At 42.2% G+C, this 25,979-nt stretch overlaps 1 protein-coding gene across 3 annotated transcripts in view; it reads right to left on the bottom strand.

Moving 5' to 3' along the window:
* Nucleotides 1-25,979, bottom strand: part of kank4 (KN motif and ankyrin repeat domains 4) — a 73,554-nt gene that overhangs the window by 20,116 nt on the left and 27,459 nt on the right. Inside the window, exon 1 of one of the 3 annotated variants that reach the window (XM_085774934.1) lies at nt 7,329-7,569. The exons of the other annotated variants lie outside the window; for them this stretch is intronic. The gene's annotated coding sequence lies outside the window, so the exon portion shown is untranslated. Of the gene's footprint in view, nt 1-7,328; nt 7,570-25,979 lie in introns of those variants that run through there. 3 annotated transcript variants of the gene reach the window in all.

The following is a 25,979-nucleotide window of genomic DNA, read 5'->3' as shown; positions in this document are numbered from 1 at the left end:
TGGTTTAATAGGTGCTAGAGTTCAAACTTCAACATGTGAGGCAGTTGCAGAAGGTGTAAATTAGCATTTTCATTATTTTTAATAGGTTTTCCACCACAGCTTTTTTCCCAACAGCTTTCATGCATTTATGCCCCCGGCACAAGTGACTGCAGATATATCTGATGCTATATTATAATGGAAAGAGTAAAAAAAAAAAAACCAACAGCATCTGTGCTTTAATGGTGTTTCCTCTATTTGATTTCCTGTTTTCATACAAGTTTTTACACTGAAAGAAGATAAAGGCTTTGAAGGAACACAGTAACGTTGTCTCTCACTGAGTCACTTTCCTGTTTGAAATGGCTGCTTTGATATCTGGAGAAAGAATGGGAACATCTCCATGTTGCATTTATCTACAATAAGTGTGATACTGCAAAACAAAAACACTGTAATCCATAAACCAGTCGGCATTTTCTCTGTAGCAATTCAGACATTTTCCTAGATTGTAATAGTCAAATTGCATTAAGACATCGAGGAAAGCATATTCACATATGTTTATTTGTGCTGTGCAGGAGTCGGACTGATGTAGAGCTGTTTGGAGCACTCCTGGCTAGGCTGCGTGCTGAGTGGGGATATATTGCATGGCAAGCAGTACATGAGCTGGCGATGTAATCAATCAAAATGACAGCCAGTCCACCCAGGGACCTAAACAGGAACTGTGACAAGCTCGATTTGGCTCCTGTCCTGTCTTCATAGATTGAGCCTTAATAATGAAAAGAATAGGCGACCTGGAGCAGAATTGTTGTCTATGTCACAGATGAACAGTTACATACACACACACACACACACACACAAATGTGCACAACGCTCGGAGAAACATGCAGATCAACAGACTGACAGCCGCTGCAAAGAATCTGACACTGTGTGATTGCTACCATGGCAACCATCCTTCAATCCTCCACCGCTGCATGTCCCACGACGAGTGAGAGGAGCGAGCAGCAGAGGCATTCCTAACTCCTCCTGATGCTTAATGCGACTACGACTCGGGCTCGTTGTCCTTAAGGCTTAATTAGCTGATTTGGGAGCAAAAGAATGCCACTCGTAATTGCTGAGTGAAGTTCAGGCAGACCCCGCTGGCAATTATACACAGTGGGCAGGCAACAAAACCCTCCTTAATTAGATCATTACCGCAAATGGAGAGACAGAGGTATACAACGGAAGAAGGACGGAGAAAAGGAAGGGGTATAAAGGGAGAGAGGATATAAGAAGGAGACGGAAGGAATAAATGAATAACAGTTTAAATGTGGCAGATGGATGTGACAGAAAAAAGGGATGGGTTGCAGAAAAGACGATAATAAACGACAATAAAAAATAAATAAATGCCACAGTACCAAACAGTGACTTGACAGAAGTACAAGGGATTTGCTTAATGAGAGAGAGTCTACATGACCTTCCCTGCAGTGCACTTGCAGGATTTTTTAGAGTCTCCTCTTTTAATTAAAGTCGCTCCTAATGCCTGTGTGGTGAGTGACGGCTTCAGAAGCAACAGAGGAATCCTATTGTATTTCATGGGCTCTGGTGGGGTATAATAAGAATGATTACCATAACTGATGATGAGCCATAATATTGGTCTATAATAAACATCCACTGAGAAGGTGTGTGGTTGTATATCCATGTGGTGTTAGTACGACAGCATAATAACTGATAGATTACCCAGGTCAGGTTAGTGATTAATTATTGGAAGCTCCTGGTACCACAGATGATGCATGATCCACACTGGATTATAGTCATAAAGACAACGTGTTAAAAGCTCACGAAGGCTATGCTAATGCAAATTGATTGTATTTGCTACAGGCTATACATGGCTCAAACAAAGCCATGGGCATGTGTGTGTCCAGACCTGTTTGTTAGCACGGCAGCATCAATTTAATCCCCTTTTTCTCACTGTTTGTTTATGTGCATGTCCATTGCTTATGTATACGCGTGTCTAGTTGAGTCACATATGTTCAAAAGGCACAGACACACACACTCATAACCCCTGAAGGACATGCAGCAATTTGTCAACACCAATCCAATAAGTGTGACAGCTGGTTGAGAGGAAACGACACAGGTAATGTGAAGCCTAGGTAAAGAGAGTACAGTAAATAAGCTCATACTGACAGCCAGGTGTTTCCATATGTGACCAGTGTGGAAACCACAACCACAACTAATATTGTTTAGAGAAAGGAATCAACTTAGTTGCACAGACACTGTGCTGGTTAGGGAAAACCCAGATCTTAACCGCCAGAGCCAAATATATTATTTTACAAATACAGCATCTGATGATATCAAACAAGGTTATACTGACTGCCATCCTTTTCAAATTAGACACGCACACACTCACACACTCACACACACACACACACAGACACCAGACAAATGCACACATAGACATTAAATTACTGCTGACCCAACCTATCGAGAAGAGGGGAACAGCATTAATTGAATGTCATGGGTCATTACATTGGAGTGCCTGTGTACTGCAGATTGAATTAGTCTAATACACTGACACTGAGCAGGCTTAGATAGAAGACAGGCCAACAGGAAATAAGATTGGAGAGTGCGAGCAGGGGACAGGAGGTGGGCGGATGGGAGCGAGACAGTGGGTGAGAAAGTGAAAAAGAGGCAGAGATGGGAGTGGCAGCTGCACAACCTCATATCTGCTACACACAGAGCGCGGGCTTACAGTCAATGTTGCCCTCTCTTCCAGCTCTCAGCCTGTAATCTTCTGTCTCAGACTCTATCTCATTAAGAAAAAAAATTGTGCATGAATGCATAATGATCTCTCACAAACACTGAAGTACTGTGCACCAGCTGCAGCTGCAGCCTCTAAATACGAGTGTTCATCAGCGATGTGAAAGTGGCAGTGAGGAACTGCAAGAAGCAGCAGAGTCGGGGGAGGAAAAGGCCGAGCAGCGACAATAAGGCAGGTCCTTATCACAGGCCTGACATGGGACCAGCTATCTCTGTTTACTCTTGTACTACCCTGAGAATATAAGCAGGACTGTCCAGCTTAACGCGTCAACTCCAAGCCTGAGATAGACACAAACACATTCAAGAAAGAGCACATGTGCAGACGAGACCAACGCAGGGATACAGATAAATATGCAAAGTACCAGACGCTTTGGTTATGTGCCTACAGAAGCACAATCTTGCAGGAGTGCAATTTCAGCACAGATTATTTTTTTGCAACCTAATTTGGGGTGTTAAATGTTCCTCTTTCTAACATGTGAGGCTGAACACTATACCCACTGCACCAACCACAGCCACTCCTGCTCTGTTTTTCTTTCCTCACCACAAAAATATATTGAATCAGAGAAGTTAGCAGAATTTAAAAAGCTTTAGCTATAAGCACTTTTGACTCATTATTGCTGTCAGCCAATCACGACCACAACTGTGACTGTTGTGACTGTGAAAAGTTGGACTTCTGCCTTCACAGTGCTGAGCTTCTGGTGATGTGGATTTATTTTTTTTTAGTCTGAAGTATTTTGGTATTTATTTTTATGCTCAGAGAGAATCAGCAGTCTAATTTTGAGAATCAGACTGCGTGAAAATGGGAGGAAAACAAATTTTGCTAAGACTGTCTTACTGTGGATGGAGGATATCAGTCCTCTCCTCTTCATGTAAATGAAAAGTTGAATTCATCAACAATAAGATCCACCAGTGCACATCTCAATATATTTGGGGGTTTGGTATTTTAAGGTGGCTAATGTAAGCAAAGTTCAATAGTTCAGGGTTAACATTGACTGAAAATCTGATGTTTGTTATGGATTTTCTACACATCTGTGTCCCTTTCACTGAGAGTGTGAGTGAGGAACGCAGCTGATGTTGCTACTGTAGAGTTCTATCTGGGGAGTTGCAGGTGTAGATGACAATTTTGCATAATGACTTCCGACGACATGGAGATGCTCTAGAGCAGTGAACTGAGAAAATTGAGAAAATTCACTGACAAGACAACTGGGAACTGGAAAAGCTTGTGATTGCTGAACCAGATCAAATGAAGGACGCTGTAAGCAGCCAGTACTAGCAGACGTTTATCTGATATCTCGGCACTTATATAGTCTGTGTGTGCTCTGCAGGAACAGATCAATCCCTCTGCTCTATAAGAGCTATTTGAGCACAGTCTAGTTCATCTCACTCCAGTCTTAGATTATCTGTGTCTATGTATAGTACATTACAGCAACACTGTGCTATCAGAATGATCTTTTCGGCCAATTTGCCTTAATCATCTATCTTTCAGTTTTGGCGAGTCTACTCCAGTTCATCATCCCAGACTTGTTTTTCTTTTAAGTCCTAATCCATTATTATCTAGTCCAGTCCAGTGCCACTGTGTCTCTTTTCAGCAGGGGCCAGATTGTTCCCTTTGTGCTAAACAACATCTGGCTCTCAAGCCCAGGGAGAAAAATGGAAGAGGGACCTCCTGTCTAGGGGCTTCATTATACAGTGGTGCAATTATTCCATGGAGGCTGCAGAGTGAGTACAGGCCACTGTTTCATTGCAGGTCAGTTCAGACTGCTTTTTCAGTGAGGAGCTGTAAAGTAAGGTAATGGGGCTGTGCTGGATAGAGAACTCATCTTGCAACTTAAAATCTAATGCAATTATAATGAGCAGTTGTTGTTTTCCAAGTACAATAGTAAAAGATGTGGAGAAAAATAATCAAAAAACCTGGTTATTGGGTATCTGCAGAAGCAAAAAGATACAAAAATGAGTTTTTGTTATTACTGTTTGATTTTAGTGCACATTAAATTGTATGCCTCTTTTTTTTCATTGCACATTGAATGGAAATTGTTTTTTTTGTACACTCAGGGAGACAATAGAGACCTGTATGCTTATACAGGAAAAAAAGAAAAAGAAAATAGTCACACACTGGTGGCTTTAGAGCCTGTCTTTCTATTGTTGAGTTGCAGTTGCCAGTTTTCTTTGCTCCTCCAAGTTTCAGCTTACACTCAGAAAGACGATGGAGAAAGTACAGGATGCATATGGAGGTTGACCTCCCACGTATTTTTCTAAGCAACACGGAAAAACCTAAAGATGCTGCTGCAAGATATTAGAGTTGTGTTGTGCTGGTTGGTTGGACTGCCAGTAGGTTTCATTTTTTCCTTTTAGATTAAATGAATATGCTGTGGCTGAGTGAATAGACTGTTACATGGTTACAGCTATTTTCTGTCACCTCCTGCCGGCCTTTCATGTAATCATTAATTCGATATTTCAACACACTGTGGTTGAACACAGGCTGCATGTGTCCCCATCGCTCTCATGCTGGATGGGTTATAAATGGTACCTGCAATCTGAGGTGGTAATTAAGACTCTCAATCAAACCAGCATTTTATACTCTGTCGTGTCTGGCTATTTTTTAAATACAAAAATGAAATGTGAAACATGAGCTGGAGGAAACATCATCATTGCATTGGAGAAGAAATTGATCGTGACTATGGGTTGATAGAGACACTTTCAATTCTACACTGCACAACAAGGTGTTTTCCCAAAGGAAAAAAAAAATCCATAGACGACATTGTGATCTCTGTCAAACTGTCATTGTGGAGAGTATCTCAGTGTTATCTGCCAAAGTTGTGGACATGACCTTAGCGTTACCACCCTTGTCCTGCTTCGACCAGCTCTGTCAAAGGACAGATAACCATTACATCCATGCCCTGCCTGCAACAGTTCCTCTTATCAGTCTCTCACTCGATCTCTTTAACCCTCCATAGAGAATAACAGCATCTTTCTTTCATTCTTTCCTAAAAAGATGGCTCTCCTCATGCCCTATAGTGGAATTTCAGCATGAGGAGCAGCTGCCTGCTTTCACTAGTGATAAAGGAAGTGACACACCATCTATTATTCATTGGCACACACAGCCAACCCCTTCTAGCTGCAGCTATACGCTACGCTAGCATTACAGCTACTTCCGCCCATGGAAGTTAATGAGCATGGTAAAGCAACTGCTACCGCTAATTAGCATGTGGGATATCTGCCTATTCCTGTCAACAGGAGGTTGAAAAGAGATGAAAGCAAGCAAAGAGAGAGTGGAAAAAAGGGGGAATAAATCTGTTTAATAAGTGGAAGGTTGGTAAAAAGATAAAAAGACGAGCAGGGCAGAGGAGGGAGAAGGTGTGCTGTACGTTGCCATAGAAGACTAGATCACTTACAGTGCTGCCATGTCACATTACATCCACGTTCACTCGCTGTGACAGGTAAAAACAACTCGTGCTCACACGCGCACAACGCCAAACATGTATAAAATATTCAAATATACAGTGTAAGCAAGACTGAGATGATGTGTTAACACATTCTCACAGAAACATTGGTTATAAATAAATCTGGGTCCCCTTGCTCATTAATTACCACTTTCTACTTACACAGCCAAAATAGCAGAGAGAAAGATACACACATGCACACACATACACACTTACATGCAATGAGGAGGAAATTCTAACACAGTTGGGTGAAGATGAAATAGGACATACATGGATGCAAGTACGCAATTTATTTGCCCACACAGTCACACACCTCCTGCCTGACACCAAGTGAGCGTAAAGCCGATGGTGCTGCAGAGCAGGCAGGACAGATCTGGGAAGGAATCAACACTTATAAATTCACACTCTATTGATCTTAGCATGATGACAGCCTTCCAGCTCAGCTTGGCAGAAAAACACACACACTTCGGAGAACACGCACTGCACATGCCGTACATACAATTCAAATACCGCCAAAGAAAAAAAAGGAGTTCGCTGATTGCCCATTGACAAGCTCAATGCTCATTTCCCCCGTATTGCATGTGTGTGCGTTTGTTTGTTTGTGTGTGTGAGCAGCTGAGCGCGTGCGTGCATGCGTGTTTTGTGCTTGATTGTCGACCTGCCCACTTAGTCCTTCCACGTCGTGTCAGCTGCCAAAGCGGTGTGAGCGGTGCTAACGTTCTGCGAACACAGATACAAACACGTCCACACACTCTCTTTTTTTTCACACTCCTTCTCACACATCCCACGCAAACACATGTGACCTATGTTCTACCGGGCAAAAATAGACCAGGAAAGAAGGAGTGAGGAAAGAGGGAAAGAGGGAAAGAGAGAGAGAGAGAGAGAGAGCGATGGAGGTTGAGGGATAGCAGATCAAAAGGAGAGAGGATGAGCAATGTGAAGTAAACAAAATTGAATTATTATGGCAGATGAAAAGGGGGAAATCTAGAGATCAAACTGCTCCTGAGAGAGGAAAATTGTTTGAGAAGAAATAATGAAAGAAATAATACAAAAAAAAATGGGAGGAAGTGTCAGGGAAAAAAAAGGGGATAAATCCTCATGGGGGGGTTTGTCTCTCACCTGCCATGCAGCTCCAGTCACCTCCTGTCCTTCCTGATTCTGCGAGTGCAACTGACCCTGTCTCTGTTTTAACCTCAGCAAAGAAAGAAAGAGACAGAAAAAAAACTGAAAAAAGGAGGGAGGAAGGGTGGGGAAGGGGTGGAGGTGTTGGCAGGCGGTGTTGCTGAGGAGGGGTGGAGAAGAGAAGAGGAGAGAGGAGAGGAGAAGAGAGTGTCTAGCTGGTCAGACTATCTGCTCCTTTAGTATGATAGATTTTGGAGCCGGCCCACTGCAACCAACTGGCCCAGAAAAAATATAACACCCGAAAAGATAAATGGGCTCAGCAGACACACACATATACACACAAATCCATAACCAGACACACACTAACACGGTAATCAACCACCACTGCTTCTCTGTAATGCACATTCAAGTGTGTGCAGATAGTCTGTGCGTGCGTGCGTGCATGTAAAGTTTGGGATTTCCTAAAGTGCAAATGACCACAAGGGAGACATGCAGCAGTGTAGCGCTTTGTGTACTTGTGTGTCTGAGTCTGTGCTTGTTCATGCATCCACTGGTGTGTGCACCCATGTGTGTTTCCAGGGTGTGTGTGTATGTGTTTAATGTCTGTGTGTCCAGCCTGCGGACACGCTGCCTTGCCCTACAGTGAACTCCCACCATGCACCACTCTAATTATTACTGGAGGACTTTTAAGTCAACCCCTGCTGTGCTGCCACAGGGACACATGAGGCCTGGACTGTCCAGCATCAGAACCGGATCAGCTGCACCTTTCGCAGGCATCAGACTCTGCGAAATTTAAAGAGTAAACACCCAAGTTATAGCCACGTCCAGTTCAATATCACACAGCAGACTAATGAGTAAACCCTAGCTATACCCCGGCTGGCTCTGAAGTGTAAATGAGGTAAATAATTAACTGCTTTTAAATAGGCTAACTGCCCACTCTAATGGTTCCTATCTCTTATCTCACTCCTGCACCAATCCCTCAGACCACCAGTGCTAATTCTTCCTCTTAGCCGGTGTGTATGTTGTGCGTGGAACACATTTTAAAAGCAAACTTCCACCCTAAAAAAACAGCTCGGCCCCGCACAGCATGATGTGGCACGTGTAAAATATAGCCTGCACACTTTGGCTTGACGTGCCATCTAAGTGCAGAGATGTACGGAGCACATGAAATATTTACAGAGATATATGGCGTAGCTGTAGCCTCTAAATCAACCCAGTGTGTGTGTGTGTGTGTGTGTGGATGTTCTCTGAGGCCGAAGGCTCCGTTTTAATTAAGACTGGAGGGAGAACGGTAAGGTTTTGGGTTCATGACACCCACAACAACTGATGCTCACACCGCTGATAGTTTAACTGCTAATTTGCACTTAAACTGTGTCAGAAATCATTTTGCTCACTTAGATGATGCTGTTTGTAATGACTAAGTAAGTTTAGGGGAAACACAACATGTGAGTCACGTTGTGATGCTGAGCTATGAACTAGAAGCTGAACGTAAAGGGCCGTACATACAGACAACTTGGCACACTACAGCAAACAGATGAATGAAGTCTCTTTTTACACATTATTAAATATGATAAATATAATTTACCAGGCATGAAAGGGAGTTTAATACTGTTTTGGGGGATATTTAGAAGCTTCCAGTACACTGAATACCCTTGTTTTGGTCCTACACAAGATTTACATTTCTGTATTTTCACATTTCACAAAGACGAGAATTTTCCTTTCTTGAGAGCGTTGCACAACGAACCTCTGTCAGACATAAACTCAGACAATGTTCACAGCTTCAGTGGCTAAATCCCCCCTCTCTCTCTATATGTCTTACACGCTGCTTAAAATCAGCTCACATCCTTTCATCTAAAGCAACAGACTGAAAGAGGGTGTGATGCGGCCTAGAGGGTTAAGCTTCCCTCTTGCTGATCACATGAACCATCTCCTGTCAGGAGGGATCAGATCCTACCTCAGACCCCTAGGACTTCTGGGAGTCTCATTCCTCTCTTGTATTTCTCTCTGTTGAAGTTAGACATTGTCTTCCCATCTTGCTTGTTGCTTTATGCTCAATGGATTGAGGATGCAGTGTCAACATGATGTGCACTGAGACAAACAATGGTTGGGAGTGGTGGGATCTTGTTCATGCAGTGAGTAAGATGAAGTATGAAATGGACAGGTGGATCGGTGCAGCTGACCCTGACCCTAGTGTTTCAGATTTGAAGGTGAGCCAAAGGCCCTGAGAGCCTGGAGTTGGGAGAAGCTCAGGGCCTCTGAAGAGCAGTTCTGATGCTGAGAGCGGGCTGCTCCACCGCTGCCATCTTGGCAGTGAATAATTCTGCCGAAACCCTGGCCAATGGGCAAAGATTTTAGGCATGTCTGGAGCCGAGACTAGAACTTTGATAAAACTTACATGGATGAATAATATGAAAATTCATCTGCTGTGCTGCTGCCATGGAAGGGAAATGAGCTGTAGAGACCAGAACTGTTTTTTTTAGTACCAGGCTGTCAACATGTTTATATTGGCAAGAAAGTTGAACATTTTAATCAGGGACCACATGGACTTATTAAAGGGATACGTCACCCAAAATGGATAATTCACCAATTTTCTACTCACCGTCATACCAAGGAAGGGTTTGGAGAACTTTCGGAGTCATCAAAACGCTTTTGGAGTTCCAGGGGGAGTCCGGCTGGCAATGGATTTTCATATAATGGCGGCGGATAGAGTTCACTTTTGAATCGTCCAAAACACACAGTATGAAACATCCAAATATCTCCATACTGCTCGTCTGTACTGACCAAAGTGTCCTGAAGCCGCCACATGAAAAAGTTGTTCGGAAAAAATGAATTTGATCTCTGTTTTTAGCCTTGTTGTTGTAGTAGTAGCTCCCAGTGGCTCTGTTGATGCACATGCGCGAGATTGCTGCGAGATGTTCTTCCGTGTTTACATCATACAAATTGGTGAAAATTGGTGAATTATCCATTTTGGGTGAAGTATCCTTTTAACTTTAGTAGGTGGTCTCAGGTGGACATTCAAGGAACTGCAGTTTGTTGACTTCATTCGCCACTCACTAAAAATCTTTCAAAGCATTCACACTGTTGTACTTTTTTTGTAGATGTGGCAGAAATGAAACATAAGCTGTTTCAGAGTGGTCGAAGACTCCTGGGAAAAAGTGCCCGGTATCCATGTTGTTGGTAATGATGTTGTACCTGTCAACTCATCTGGAAGAAACCACATGATACCACCACCACCTTGTGGGCTCTAATCAGGTAGGAGTAGGTGTAGTGGTCGGGGTTGGGTTGGGGAAATCTCCCCTCCCGTCAGAAACTTTCACTCCGAAACAGAGCTTTAATTTAGCCATCCAGCATTCCTGCGTGGGTCGTAGTGACACAGTGTATTGTTGTTTATCAGTCGTCTCCCTGCCCCAGCGTGGGCAAAAACACACAGTGAAAATGTTAAAATAACAACAGGCAGCATTATGCAAAGTCTGGCACCTCAGGATTCTGCAGAAGTGTGTGTTTGCATGTGTGCAAGTGAGAAAAACCTAAAAAAAAAAAAAAATGTTTTAACTGTTTTGCGCTCCACAGCTCATAAACAGATACTTCAGTGTAACAGCTTGGAGTCATATGCAGAGTGTTTTCACAACTGTGGGAGTTACAAAGAAACACTCAGCATAAGAAAGAATTTGTGATATGTAGGATTTAATTATAACTAATGGTTAGGGGCCACTGCCAGGCTCGGCGGTCATCACTCACCATCATGCAGCATAACTTAGTTTTTCTCCTGCTAATTTTCAACTAACCTCAAATCAGATTACGCTCTCAAATATGTTGACTTTGCATGCATGATTTTAAATGTTCTGGGAAAAGCAATTAACCCAAATATTTCATTTACTCCTGCTAATCATTTTTAAAATGCCTGCTGTGTCTCGCAGCATCATTTTGTGTGCTGTTGTTGCAGATTTAAGGACTCCTCTCCTTTTTAGATTTATGCCAAGTTTGGTAGCAAATAATTACCAGTGAGAGTGTAGTCTGCAGCATGTATGTGTGTGTACGTCTCTATGTGTGCTTGTGCACGTCTGAGTGGGTGGAAGTGCGAAAAGCCAAACTGTTTTTACTGGCAAAGCTCACAGCTCTGAAACTGCATTACATCCAACAGCTTGAAGGCTTCTGGAAATAAAAGTTTTCCTCTTACAATGAACTAAACAAGCACAAAACATGGCGGAAAATGTAATTAACGCACACATTATTATGTTTTAGGATGTATACTGTTTTGTTTTGTCTGTGTAATGATACTAGGGCCAAGAAATTTGCTTCAGTTTCAGACGTTGAAGGTGAAGATGTATATGTGTAGTTGTGATTTGACTGAGCTTTAGAATACGAAAGAGGCGTGAGTAGGACATTCAGGATGATGAAGAAAAACATACAGTATGATAAACAGGAATAAAAACATCTAGAATTTGTCAGATTCTGAGATTTTTCTCTTGGGAGTCGTCTCCATCCAGTAACAGTAATATGTGATCATTCACAATGGAGAACATGTTTTGCTTGGGGGATAAATACATTCATTTAAATCCTATTTGGCACAACATCTGTACATCAGTAATATACTGTATATGTTTTATACTTAGCAAATGCATCATGATTCTGACTCACTGTTTTAAACATATGCTGTGTGCATATATTATCGAACACACACACACACGCACGCACACACACACACACACGCAGTGTCAAGTGTCTGTTCCTAGTAGAGATATTGCAGTCCCAGACCATATATAGTTTAGACTAACCGTGCATCACCCACTGATGATGTCATTGGCTATCACCTCCTGAATCCTTTTTTTTCTCTTTTTTTTTCCAATTGTTCTGTTTTCTCATTCCTTCAAGTAATATCACATGCACAGGCACAGAGCTAAGAATAACACACAACATGCACTCTTTGACTGAGTGTTGCAGGAGGCAGATGCTGTTTTTTTTAAGCCTGCATAAGTTCTACAAAACTTCTTCTTCTCGGGCGAAATATTTTTCTGTTCTTTTTGTGTGTATGTGTGCGACTGTGTGTACTGTGTAGGTGAGTGTATTGCTTTGTGTATCACAACATGGGGGCGGGAGAGGCAGCTATAACACATGGCATTCACTCTGCAGACTTTTCGAATGTTAAAATCATCTTAAAAAATCAAGTCAAGCATGAAAGAAGCACAGCTCTTGTTATTTTGTGGGTTGTTGCTGATGAGCAGCGTAAGAAAAGTTTACGCAGCCACCAAGAGACCGCACGAAGAAAATTACAAACTATTCACAGAGGATTCTTGAGTTTTTTTTTATTTCTACAAGCTGGGGGTGCAAAATGAGTCATGGCAAATGACGCAGTTACGATTACATTATCGCCATTAAGATGGTTTTAAGATGGATCAAGTTATGAGCGTGACTTTCCACTGTGTGTGTGTGTGTATGTGTGTGTGTGTGTGTGTGTGTGTGTGTGTGTGTATGCCAGGGCTGGCAGACATCCTGAGGAAGGCCAGTTGCTGATAAGGCCTTCAGGCAGGGAAAGGACTGTTTATACACTGAAACAGACGTCCACTGAACTGACCACAGGACACACCTCACCGCTCAAGTGGAAATGACCTGAACTGTGGTGAGCACGGTGTGTGTGTGTGTGTGTGTGTGTGTGTGTGTGTGCGTTCATGTGGGAAAAAACTAGGACAAGACAAACAAAATAAAACAAAGTAGTGTTACAGATAGGAAACTACTGACTGAAATCCATAACTATACAAGAAAAAAGGCCTTTCTTATACAGCTGCCTGAAAATTGAAATGCATTCTAAGACTGTGCAAAAGCCAATGTGCTCTGTCCTCTACTTTTCCCCCCGTGATATCATAGGAACACTGTGCACCTTGCTTCAGTCACTGCTCATTCTTCGTCCTCCTCTCTGCTCTATATGCATGTAGGTGTAATCACTGTGTAAAAAGTGTGCAGGCTGACAAGGAGGTGAAACTAATGCAGAGAGAAAAGGCCTCCCTGACGATGTGCGAGAAAAGAGGCTCGGAGGAGACACAAAAGGAAAACAGAAGGAGTGGACACAGAAAAGACACACAGAGACACAATTCTGGTCTCAGCTCCATTCTTCCTCTGCATGTTCATCTTACTGCTTATACAGTCTGACGAGCCCAGATGCTTTGGTTTGTGTTTCGGTGAAGCGCTATTTCCCTGGTGCGTCCTGTCATTTCAGACTCTCATCAGAGACATGGAGTATAGTCGCCATAACCCACAAATACTACTGAAGCTAACACTGTGTCATTCTAACTGCCACAGGCGGCCTTGTTTTGGAAGGGAAGTAGAGAGAGGAAGCAGCTATACCATAGTCAACCGTGTGCATAACAACAGCTCTGGTGCCCTCAAAATGTAAACAAAAGCTAGCAGCTAGAAATACTGTGACACAGTGACAGGCTGCAGCACTTCTACATTCTTTTCTATACGTAGTGTTTGCGGCCCGTCTTTAAGTGAGCATGATAACTTATGTGGATCTTACGACTATTTTTATCTGAGTCAATAAACGGTAAAAAAAAAACAACAAAATCAATGATATTCCTTGTCGGTTCAATACACCAAATGGAGATGAAGATGTGCACTACCAGCTATCATGGATTTAATCCAGGCAATTTCTGAGCTTGCACATTTCCATCAGGTGTGAAACAATGCATCCGAAGCTCGATCGCAATGTGATCAGCTTTTATTGATTTTTTTGAGGAGAAGCACTTTCCAGTGGGCTGATGACAGAGCTGGAACTTGGGCATTAGTTTCTCACTGTATCTCTCTCTCTCTAACCCTAAATGAGATCTGTTTTTATTTCCCACCCATTGTCGCTCAATCTTACTGCCTTTCTTTGTCCATGTCTCTTGTTTTTCCAAACCAGATTACCACTAAAGAAATAAACAAAGTTTAGAAAACAGGAAACCCAAATTCCTAAATCAAAATAAATAAAGAAAAACTGAAGGAAAGACAGAGATAGAAGAAATAAAACAAGAGGGTTTTATCATGAAGTGTGGGTGAAGCATGGCTGAGCAATAACCTGACTGTGGCTTCGGGCTGCTCTCTCCCACAGACAGCCTCTTCCTGCAGGGCTGAACTCTGCTGACCTGTGGGGGCGAGGGACTACACAGACAACAGGCTGGACTCTAATATCACTAATAATCACTACAGCCAAGAAAACCACAGTCAGAAAACACAGAGGGAGCGAGGTAGAGAGAGTGCGTTCCTCCTGTGCATCTTTTTTGCATCTCTGTCTGTGTTGGTGTACTTTACGGTGTTTATTCCTGACCATGAATCAGCCCTGCAGCGACTGAAGCCTAAACAATGACCAGAACTGACAGCTAATGTGTCTCCCCTGCTTCAATGTGCACGGGGACAGAGTTGTAAGTTGCCCGTGTAAACAAATGCAATGATATACATGCAGCAATGGGAGGCAGGCAGTGGCCTTGCAGTGGAGATCAAAACAGTTCCTGTTGTAGTCGGCTACATGACCACATGATGATGGTATCATTCCCAAAACAAACCCCAAAGCTGACTGTGATTGATTAACTAACGGAAGAGGATTTCAGCTCTTTGCAATTTTATTTTCATCATGTTATGAGATGGACAGGGACCAACGGCCGCAGGACAACCCAGTCTCCTGGAAGTTTAAACTGCAAACAGCAAATATGTTTTGCAGGAAACATAATCTGGATCGCATTCAGAGGGATCACAGCGGTATAGGGTTGAATGGTGGTCTTACAAAGCATTCGGCTGTCAAACCAGAGACTGGAGTCCTGCACACAGAGTCTGATGTGGTATTTGAAGCACTGAAAAAGCACATAAAAAGTTGAACAATGCTGTAGTCATAAGTGGATATTGTGCTGCAAGATCAGATATTTTGGTGGGAAACTAATCCGCTTAGTGATATATTCAGTTCACACATACGCACCATTTACAGAAAGAAATTACAGATGACTGAAACCTGCATCCTTTCACAAACCTCACAAGATCAAACCTTAAAGGGATTGTTCAACATTTTAGCAAATTGGCCCATTGCCATAATCCCTATAGTCATAGCAGTAGGTGTGTTATCTTTATTTGTCGGTGCAAGCTATTTTTAGAACGTCGGAGCAGAGCCGCGAGCTGCTCAGAGCTACACAACGGAGGCTAATGGGATTTCTTGGTTTCCCTCATCAAACACACAATCCAACAACTCCAAAACGCTCTCGTGGACAAGTTGTTTTACATGAATTTACCTGTAAAACGACTCCGTCTCGCAACGTTCTGTTATTATCTCATAAAGTGGTGAATGTGCAGGTCACAACTTGTCCACCAGAGCGTTTGAGTTGTTGGATTGTGTATTTGATGAGTTTCATGAGGGAAACCAAGAAATTCCATCTGTAGCGTAGCTCTGAGCAGCTTGTGGCTCTGCTCCGTAATTCTAAAAATAGCTTGCACTGACAATTAAAGGTAACGAACCTACTGCTGTGACTATAGAGGGATTACCAGCCTACGTCACTGACGTTCTACTGCGCATGTCGCCTGCAGAAAGAGAGCAGCAAGAGCCGTGATCATGTCTTTTTGTGCTGTTAGTTGCACAAATTGTTTTGATAAAAATAACAAAACGCGCAAAATTTACAGTATAGCGTCAACTCACACCCCTTTCAAGGCAAACGAGAGAGAAAATAGTACATTGGCGATTAATTTCGAGCAATATAACGTGTTAGATACGTTGGTTTGAATGGTGATGAAGCTGGATATGCCCACAGGCACAGCTGGAGAACTGCAGCGAATGAGTTGTGAAATGTTTACTACGACAGTGACTGAAGACGAGGTCACATACTAATGGAAAGCAAGCTGAGATTAATTAACGTTAAGCTATATTGTTTTAGATTACCGGTACATACTCAGTGGTGCACGTAACGTTACAGTTACGTTATGCTGTTGTTCCAGACTTTAGACAGGTCCGTCCTCTTCCCTCGTCTCTGACCAGGCAGCATCAGTCCTCACAGCCACTGAGTTTTGTAATCGTGAGTGTTTTCCTGAACATGATTGTCTGTTAAATAGCTGTAGGTAACGTTAGGGATGCACAGTGACAGTGTTGTCTTTACCGATGACCGACGCCGTGCTGTGAGAGTCCGTGGCTTGTCCCGTGGCTGAGTTGCTCTTGCCGCGGTACAAACTCGATCCTCCGTCCTGACTTTTTTTTTTTTCCTGCCGTTATAAAACTATAAAACCGTCTATGTATAAAACACACACTACATCAGTAGGTGATAAACTGTTGTAGTAGGCTGACAACATCGCTAGCAAACACCGCTTTGACTACACTAGATCCATGGAGGTAACCATGACAACCGGTTCTTTCTGCAGTCAGGTTGCGCACGCATCCTGATTTGTTGGTAAACAGATAATCCCTCTATAGTGATTATGGCAATGGGCCAATTTGCCAAAATGTTGAACTATCCCTTTAACCAGAGCATTATTCCTATATAAAACTGAACACATATACCATATATCAGCTTGCCTTAGCCTTGTGGGAAGGGAAGTTATTGTGTTGTTTTAACTTGAAATAGTTGTAGAAATGATGAAAAAAGTCCTGGGCAAAATTATAAGAATAACACTCAATAAATCCCCTAAGGAATCATGAAAAAGAAAATAAAAGCTGCTGAATTGAGCCTAAATGGAGGGGTAAGGAACTTTAACAAATTAAATTACACCCAGTAATACTAGTGTTTGCCATTTGTTCTCCCACCTCCAGGCACATCCGAGCATACTGTGTACCACACTATACAAGTGGAAAACAGCAGCGTTGGCCAGGAGGCTGCCTCGGCTCTCTCAGCACAGGCAATTTGTTGAGTCTGAAAGGAAGCTACATGGGGTCGCGACCTTGTCTCAACAATTCCCAGGAATCTCTCCTTACATAAGTGAAAATAAGAGGAGGAAGGGGGGTGGGCGGTTGATGCGTTGTGGGTCGGAGGTGTGTTGATGCCAAAGGGGTTAAATCTATTCTGTTTGGTGTTGCTGCTGTAGGAGTAATGTGTCACATGTGACAAGATTTGACAGCTTTGACAACAAAACGTTAGGATGAGCGAGAAAAGGCCTCACAGGAATCCTACGAGCCTTAATCGCGCTGTAGAGACGTTTAAACGTTATAAAGACAAACATGATTTCATACAACATATACACGTCTCGCAGCCCAAAATACTCCTATTCTAGACCGCTGAGTATTGCTCACACACAAAGCAGCCCCATCCTTATCTGCCCTAAGGGAGTCCTTTTGTGTGAATGTAATATTTTCCTTTGAGTTAATAGGGAAAACTGCACGATAGCATGTACATAAATCTTTATAATTCAAACAAAATGCTTTGAATTTTTAAAAAGTGGGGCCACATGATGGCTTTGGGATTTGCATAATAGCTGATAACAATGGAAATAATTTCTTTTGAGTAAATAAACTGTCTTTTTGCAGGAATTTGTTCCTGGTCTCGTTCCAGCAACGTTGCAAACAAACAGAATATGGACTCAGGCTTTTTTTACTCCCACTCAATGTTTTTTGATCGGTTTGAGGAGATGAGCTGAGGGAACTTCAAAACATGACGGGGAGAAGCTAGACAGAAGAAGAAGGAGATGTAGAAGGAGGCATCGCTGGTGACTCAGCCGGCTGAGCCTCCTACCATTAGGTGAAATCAAGGGTTCAAGTTTGGCTCACGGCCATTTTCGCGTGTCACGCTCACTCTCTTATCTTTCTTGACACTCTCCATGGCTCCATATCTTTTAAAAAGCCAGAATGTCAAACCAATCTGGAAGATGAAGAACAACCAAAGGGAAAAGGTTTGTTTATTGGCATTGTAGAGCAACAGCTGCCTGCGGCTATGAAGAGAAGAGTCAAGACCGAAGCACCGAAGCCTTTCATTTCTCCAACCCCCCTTTCCCTCGCCACCTGTATTTATCTGTCTGCTTTTCTCATTCTTCTTCCTTCATTAGCGTTGGAAAGCACAATAAAAACAGCAGAGCGCCGCAGGCAGAAAGACTAACAGACAGAGATATTGGGCATCACGACAGGTGTGAGATGTTGACATGCCATTCTGTACATACGGGGTTATTGTAATGGTGCAATGGCAAACAAAAGAGTGGCTGAGGCCGAATGAGATAGAGAGGGAAGAGAGTGACAGATAAAGAAAGTCTCAGAGTGATTATGGGGGAATAAGAGCAATTCAGAATAGTCAAAGAGCTTAAACACATGGGGCTGACCTTTGAGAGACCAGAGAGCCACAAATCCTAAAATAGAAGGAGCTTTAATCCTTCTCTGTCTCAGTATAAAGCTTGATTTATAGTTTTACATTACGGGGTCTCTCTGTAGCTACGGAGCCTGCGCATACAGCTCCCATGGCTGACGAGTGCCAAATCAAAAAGTGGGTGTGTGTGTGTGTGTGTGTCGGGGGCCAGTAAATCTACAGGGATGGATACGCCACATGAGGATCAAAACAACTGTGATTGGTTGCTTGTGTTTATACTCTTACAGGTCTCAGAGACAAGAGGCGAGACAGCATGACTCGGTATTCTTCTTCTCTTCATTAACACACATCTAACAAAGACGTCTCCCTCTGGAAACCTCATTCACTACATAAATATGACACTATACGTATCAAATTAATAGTTACATCCTCATTAACCTAACAGAAAAACATAATGAGGCCACAATTACATTTCCTTTCCGGACTATTCCCCTTTTGCAAATCAGTTGCATGTCATCTCTAGGCGACAGGGTTGTCATGTCAATGTCAGACAGTTACTATGCAAGACATGACTCCATGACTACACTGTATCTATAAATTACAATCTGCTCTATAGATATCTACATTGGTTGGGAATGTTAATGAAAAATAAATGAATTAACTTAACTTTCAACTTCTCAAAGCACAAAACAAGTGGTTTTAAGACAGTAATGAGGGGTCAGTTATTCAGTACTAGTAAATCTTCTAGTCACAGTGCATCTGCAGCCACACTAATGAGCTCAGTGACTCAAATACATCACTATAAGCTTCTAAGCCCCTGGATGGATGCACACATGAATTTAAGATCATCAGTGGTGACTTGGCAGTCGTGACTTTTTAAATCAGGGGTTTCGATGGGAAATAAGTAGTTAGCAGCAGTTGAGAAAAGAGGGAATTTAAGGGATATCAGAGACGCAGAATGCAGAGAGACAGGGGGAACACAAAGAGCTCGGGGACAGAATGAATTAGAGTGACGAGAGGCGATGCAATCAAATACTAAAGAGGGACAGGAAGGAGATATGACAGGCAGACAAGATGGAGATGAGGGGGGTGTTCATTATTGGACATGCCCGTAGTGCACAGATTGGACTCATTTTGACAACAGCACTTTTAATTTTCCTCCTCTCTCTCGCTGCCAGCCACGATATCCTCAGCCAGGGTGTCAGTGTGGTGTATTTTCTGGAGGATTTCATGGGAGCTTTTCACCACGAGACTCGCATTAATTTCCATGGAAAATGATGCTGCTTCCCTGCACTCGTCTTTCCGAGCACTTCCGTGCAATCGTTTTAATTAACCGAAGTTTTCCTTAAGTGCTTTTGATCTCGTGCTGTAAGCATTTTCGGGCGACTCCACTGACAAACACTCGCTCACCCTCTGCTGCAAAACGTAGCCACTTGATTTTCATATTGACAACAGTGTAGTTTGTTTGCCCCAAGGCACCGGGGAGGGGAGATGCTGCGACTGCTGCGACTGCTGCAGCATCAGCATACAACACATTCACACACACAGCATTGCACTGCATTCACAGCAGCCTGAGAGCTTTCAGTATGTGCACACATTAGAGCAATACACACACACTCGAGTCGTGCACACACACAGATGTCGAAGATCTGGGACATGTTAAGTTGAACAGGGACATCGTTTCAACCTCCCCACCCCCTCCGCATAGCAGCCGAATCCTTAAAATCTCATCAACCCCCAGATCTATCAAAACACTACATCCTATGGGGGCTACCTGCTTCTGTGGAACTAAACCCCCACTCAACTCACCTCATTCTGTCTCTCACTGTCTAATAGAAGTCATCCATCTCTGCAATAACCAGTGTGGGCTGAGCTGACTGAGAATAATAAAGTAACTTAAAATTCCTGCTCGAGAAAAAAAGACCAAAGGGCTTTATCTTTTCTTAAAGACCCAGAGAGCGAGAGAAGGAGGTCGAGAGGGAGGGAAGGAGGGAGAGGGAGAGAGAGAGAGAGAGAGACGGCGTTAAAGCGAAGACCTCAGCATGTTTATGTGGAAACCTCCCAGCACTCCCAGGCCTCTGATGCCAAAGCAAACATTTCACAGCGGAGACAAGGGCCTGAGACAATGGCTTTCTATTTCTGTGTGCTTGAACACAGTAGATTATCTCTGACAACCATGTTGGATATGCATGAATATCCTGTGAGATAAAGGTTGAGGGTTTGAAGTTTTACTGACCAAACGTGTCCAAGGAAGTGTAATACTGCTCATCTGCCATCTTGTTGAACTCTTATCATGTGATATGATGTGATGACACTCATCAGGAGTCCGTGACTTTTAATTTGGAAGGTTTTTTTTGCAGAGAAAGGAGCTGGTAATCAAAAAAAATATGTAGGTTTATGTTGTATCACTTTAATTATTTCTGCCTTGCTTCTGAGATGAAGCCAGATGGAAATAGCAAAACAGAATTTATGTGAAACTGATCACAAGTCTCAAAGTGAACTGAACTGAACTGCCAAATCTTTTATCTGTATTCAACAGAGCAGAGTCTTTAGCTTGACGTTAGCAGCGCACATGAAACAGAATTTTATGCTTTGTTATTGTGAGTTTCTTACTGAAATGATGCAGACTTCTCTCCTTGAAGTGTTTACACTGACCTAAAATGTTTTTGATATGTTGTGTCGTAGCTCAGATTTCGCTCTAATTCAATTCCCATTCAAGTCAAGGACGTGCTCAGACGCTGAGAGTTGCCCAACACTTGTTTTCACTGCTCTATTGGCCACATTTTAATTCAGACATTATGTTGCTATAATTAAGAACATCTTTGTTACCAGATTTACAGTACAGTTAAAAGGCCTCTGTGTTCATGGAAATGTTACAATCAGCAACAGGTCCCATTGTCACATATTTCACACTCTGAGTTGTTTTTCATTAAAACGACACAGAAAATCATTAATAACAAGTGTTTCCAATCCAACAACACTGCATTGACATTTAATCACAAACATTGTTGGTGCTGGAAAAAAATTATAATCATTATTATTCACAGCAATGGATCATCATGACAGTTATAGTCCCTCCCAAGGGACGATTTATTGTCTTAATTTAATCTTAAAACATTACACATGCAGTTTGTATCGTTTAAAAAAAACAAAACAGAAGTAAACATATTCTTATCGCCACCTGTAACACAAAGTCTACATTCATATCATCTGATAAGCTTGTTTTTCTACAGCTGCAGGACTCAGATCAGCAGAGTGTCTCCAAGTGGATACATGCCTGAGTTCTCAGTTTTGAAGCAATTTTATTTTTTTTTTTTTTTTCTAAATTTGTCTCTAATGTTTTGTTTGTAAGCGGTGCTCATCTAACATTGTGTTGTTTGCTAATTGCTTGATTTCAGAATCTTCATATACAGTACTTGACAAGGAACAGATTATTTTTTTACTGAGTTCAATCAGAGACGTTCTATTGGTTCAATTAATTTAGGAGACTGCTGTGTGTCCACTGAGAGACGATCATTTTACACCTACATCCATTTGTGATTGAACATCCAGGTAGGAGCTAGACTCCATGTGTGAAGTTATACCCCTCTCCCCCCTCCTCATCCTCCCCTAATGAGCAGAAAAGACTGTTTGGGTACAAACTCTTTCCCAACTCGGTGCCACCCCAGCTCCAGCTTTGAAGTTCTAAATTTTCCTCACCTCGTTAACCAACTCCCCTGTTTTTAATCACCAGTCCGCTTCTGCTTTTGCCACGAGCGGAATCGAAAAACTGAAAATAAAACATCTCAGTCTGTGCCATGTAGCGTGAAATATGATAATGTATGTAAGAGAAACGTTTTCTCTGGGGAAAATTGATTTTCCACTCGGTTGCGGCTGTGGCATAATCCATCACTTTTTGCATCTCGGGTGAACTGAGATGAAGAAAGTGGTCAGATGGTTGTAGCTACATGCTGTATTTTATCATGTGGTTTATTTCTTTTTAATCAGGGGAACTAAAGACACTTATTTATCCTGTACTTTATAAAAAAACAAAAAAAAAACAAGGGAGGGGCATTCAGTCATTTGTTGTAAAACCGTTGTACGTGGGTTTCAGACAAAAGGCGATGATGGATGGATGGCAGATGTAACTAAACTCCTCTATGCAGAGGCGGGGCAGGTGTTAGTTAGAGACTGGAAAAACAACTATTAAACATTGGGTCAGGGCCAGACAGATTTACATATCACAGGAACGGAAACGGGATTAGACTGCGGATGATTGATGAGGTTATCAAGAGGCAGCGAGATTGAAACCATCAAACAAGGATTTAAAAAATGTGACTCTGGTAGTTGAGTGTGTGTCTGAGTGTGTGTAGGTTTATTTGTGACCCATTTAATACGAAGGCGCCGCCACTTTCACTTCAATAAAAACTCAGGATGTGGGTGAAACTTTTTTTTAAAGCTTTACTTGGCATTAACTGGGTTGTTAACAGTTTAATCACTGTCACCAGGAGCCGTGCAGTGATGCTGCACTCATTTTTCATCTGCCTCATCAAGATAGCAAACTGTATAATACTCACTTTTAATGAGGAATATGTAAACTCTGACAACTGTAACCTGAATTGAAGTCATTTCAATTTACTGCCTTTCCTCAGCTGCAGATGTTACGTCTGACTTTCTAATGGAATCTAATTTGAAACACAGTTATGTTGAGGTCCAACATCAATTACCCCACAATGCACAATGTATCTTATACACAATCCTGCTGCTTGTCACTCATTCAAGTGCTTCACAAAAATAAAAAGTCCAAACAACCAGGCGTTCTACATCTGTATTAAAAGGTGACTACTTGAGAGTTTTCTGTGGGAGCAGATGGATGTGATTGTCACCTGGTGATAAAAGCTTTGGCCTTCGTTGTGTTTACAAGAAAACAGGTTATAATAGGGGCTCTATAAGCAGTGGTTTCAGGGCAGATTGGAGAGGAGTTGTTATGGAAACATGATGAGACATTTCAAGAGTCAGGACTATCTGGTTATCATGCCAACCCTCAGTAGGAGAAAAGATGTGATACAGATGAGAGTAAACATTGGCCTTGCTCTCCACCACATGGAGACAACTTGGTGTGTAAAGGAACGAAGATTGTTGCTGAATCTGTAACATTTTTTATCAAGACTAGTAACTACTGCTGGTAACATAGGGAATATTGTGATCCTTCTCTGGGGCATTACAATGATTGGGGTGATATACAGCAGCTACTGTCTTGTAGAAATAAGAAGATACAATAAACAATGTTTGTCAAAATGGCTGGGGAGTGAGGAGTCTCCTGGGGTCAATTCACACCTGGAAGCAATCTCGCCTCAGTCTTCACAGACATGAATAAGGATCGAAATCTGGACTGCACCATCCGTTTGTGATAATTGGCAGATGAGTTATTTGAGGTTATTAATATAAAAAACTATCAACTGGCTTTTGAGTTCCCTGGATTCTCAATCTTAACTCAATAATGATTTAAAACTACTGCATAATGAGTTCAACTTTTTCCAAAGCGTTACACCACTGACAAAGACTTGCAGGACTTTTTCCTCATTAAATATAGAACTGAAATAAAACCTGTAAACTTTAGCCCTACGAAGGTCACCTGACAGACTTCTTTGTTCTCTGTTTCATTTTCCCTTTACTGTTTGATGATCCCGTTATTTCACTTCATGTTCGTTTCATTAAGCGCTGGAGTTTGGTATAGAGCCACATTACCAGCCTTGCTCCTCTTATGCTGTTTTCAAAACCACTCCCTACTCTGAAGCTCCGAGTTGTGAAAAACGAATTGAACAGCATCAGATGATGTTGTCGAAAGTCAGAAATTTCTAAGTTGGAGTTCCGACTTCTCTGTTACTTCCGAGTTGTCTTGAACGCAGCATTAATCGCAGCCTGAGCAGAGGTCTAATCAGCCAGAATAAATGAAAACACCTGTGTAGGTCTGCAGGGCCTTTAAATGGGTCACACGCTGCCGTGCACAGGTGCTGCTCGTTCAGCTAATTGCTGTTTCAGACGAAAAATGCATGAGTGAAGAGAAGGAAACAACAGCAAGATACTGTTTGTTTTCTACTGTTTTTTTTTTACTCTGCTATTCTGTCAACAGAAACTTAAAATACAAAACCAGAAATGTTTCATCTGACCCACAGCTTACAGACCCTGTCAACTCATTTACAATACTATTGTTTTCTCTGTGCCTGACAGGCTCTCTCCTCTCTCAGTTTTTACTATATATTTTTATTTTTATCAAGACTCTTCATCCCCTTTCAAACAGTCAAACCACTCACTTAATCTTATAATTATTGTTTCGGTATTTCTGACTCGTTGGATAGTATATAGGGGCGCACAGTGTTACAAGTACACAGTGCTGATAGACCACAGAGAGGCCCAATTTAATTGTGTTCAGGTTGGCTTAGCTTCGAGCCAATTTATCTCCTGGTCACAGCAACAAGAGAAGGGAAAATATTGATCAGTGCCTTCTTCACGCAGCCAGCATGTGAGACAGCTGGTGGAGGTTTGGTCGACAGTAGTAGCATCAAGAAGTTTGGAGGATGCTCAAAGTCTCCTTGAAACCTTTTTTTTCTTTCTGTTTATTTTGTGTTTAACAAGAAGACTTCACAAGTGGAGAGGAAGTGATTAACAGGCTGGACCAGTCATTAGGGTTTGTATGCTATTATATCATAATTTGGCGCACTAATCTCAGCGTCTTATTTAAGATTTTATAGAGGTCAAAGACGGCGTAGGAGTCAGGCCCATTAAATCCATCCATGATCCCTGCACAGATCATGGGTGAATTCCATGTAAATGGAGACAAAGCTCCAAGCCATTAATTCCAAGGGCAGCTTTTATTCTTCTGTAAACCAGAGAGAGAGAGAGACGCACAGATAGCCAGACTGAGAGAGGAAGGAGGGAGTATTCCCTGAGCAGGGGAGAGATATCAAATGAAAATCCGTCTCCCACTCCTTTCCTTACCACCTCCTACTCCTCTCTCCTTCAAGGAGAAAGAAGACACAGGGAAAGAAAGGGTTGCCAAGGTCACTTTCGTTCTCTCTTTCCTTCGTGCTCTGTCTCACACACACACACAATCAAGTACACACAGCCATAAATGTATATTCTCAGGGGTCAGAGAATAGACATAATTTCCGCTGATGATGGGAGCCCTGCTCAATTATTCACTGCAGTGGACCATGTGACTCGCGCCATATACATGCACATATATACAAGGACTCTAAAGATACCCATGAGGATACTGTTGCTTCATGCACAGCAACATGAAGCATTTCAAACATCGGCCATATCTCTTAAATTAATAGAGTAATAAAACATCATCAGGATTTATACTGGGAGATTCTCAGCCATCCAGTTTACACTCGCTCTTAGAGCTTCACAAAGCAGCTGGATGTAGGCTGTTTTT

Source organism: Trachurus japonicus, chromosome 4, assembly GCF_045865225.1.
Source record: "Trachurus japonicus isolate A0001 chromosome 4, Traja_1.0".
Classification (NCBI taxonomy): domain Eukaryota; kingdom Metazoa; phylum Chordata; class Actinopteri; order Carangiformes; family Carangidae; genus Trachurus; species Trachurus japonicus.
Note: the sequence above shows the minus strand (reverse complement) of the source record. Positions and strands in the feature narration are given on the sequence as shown.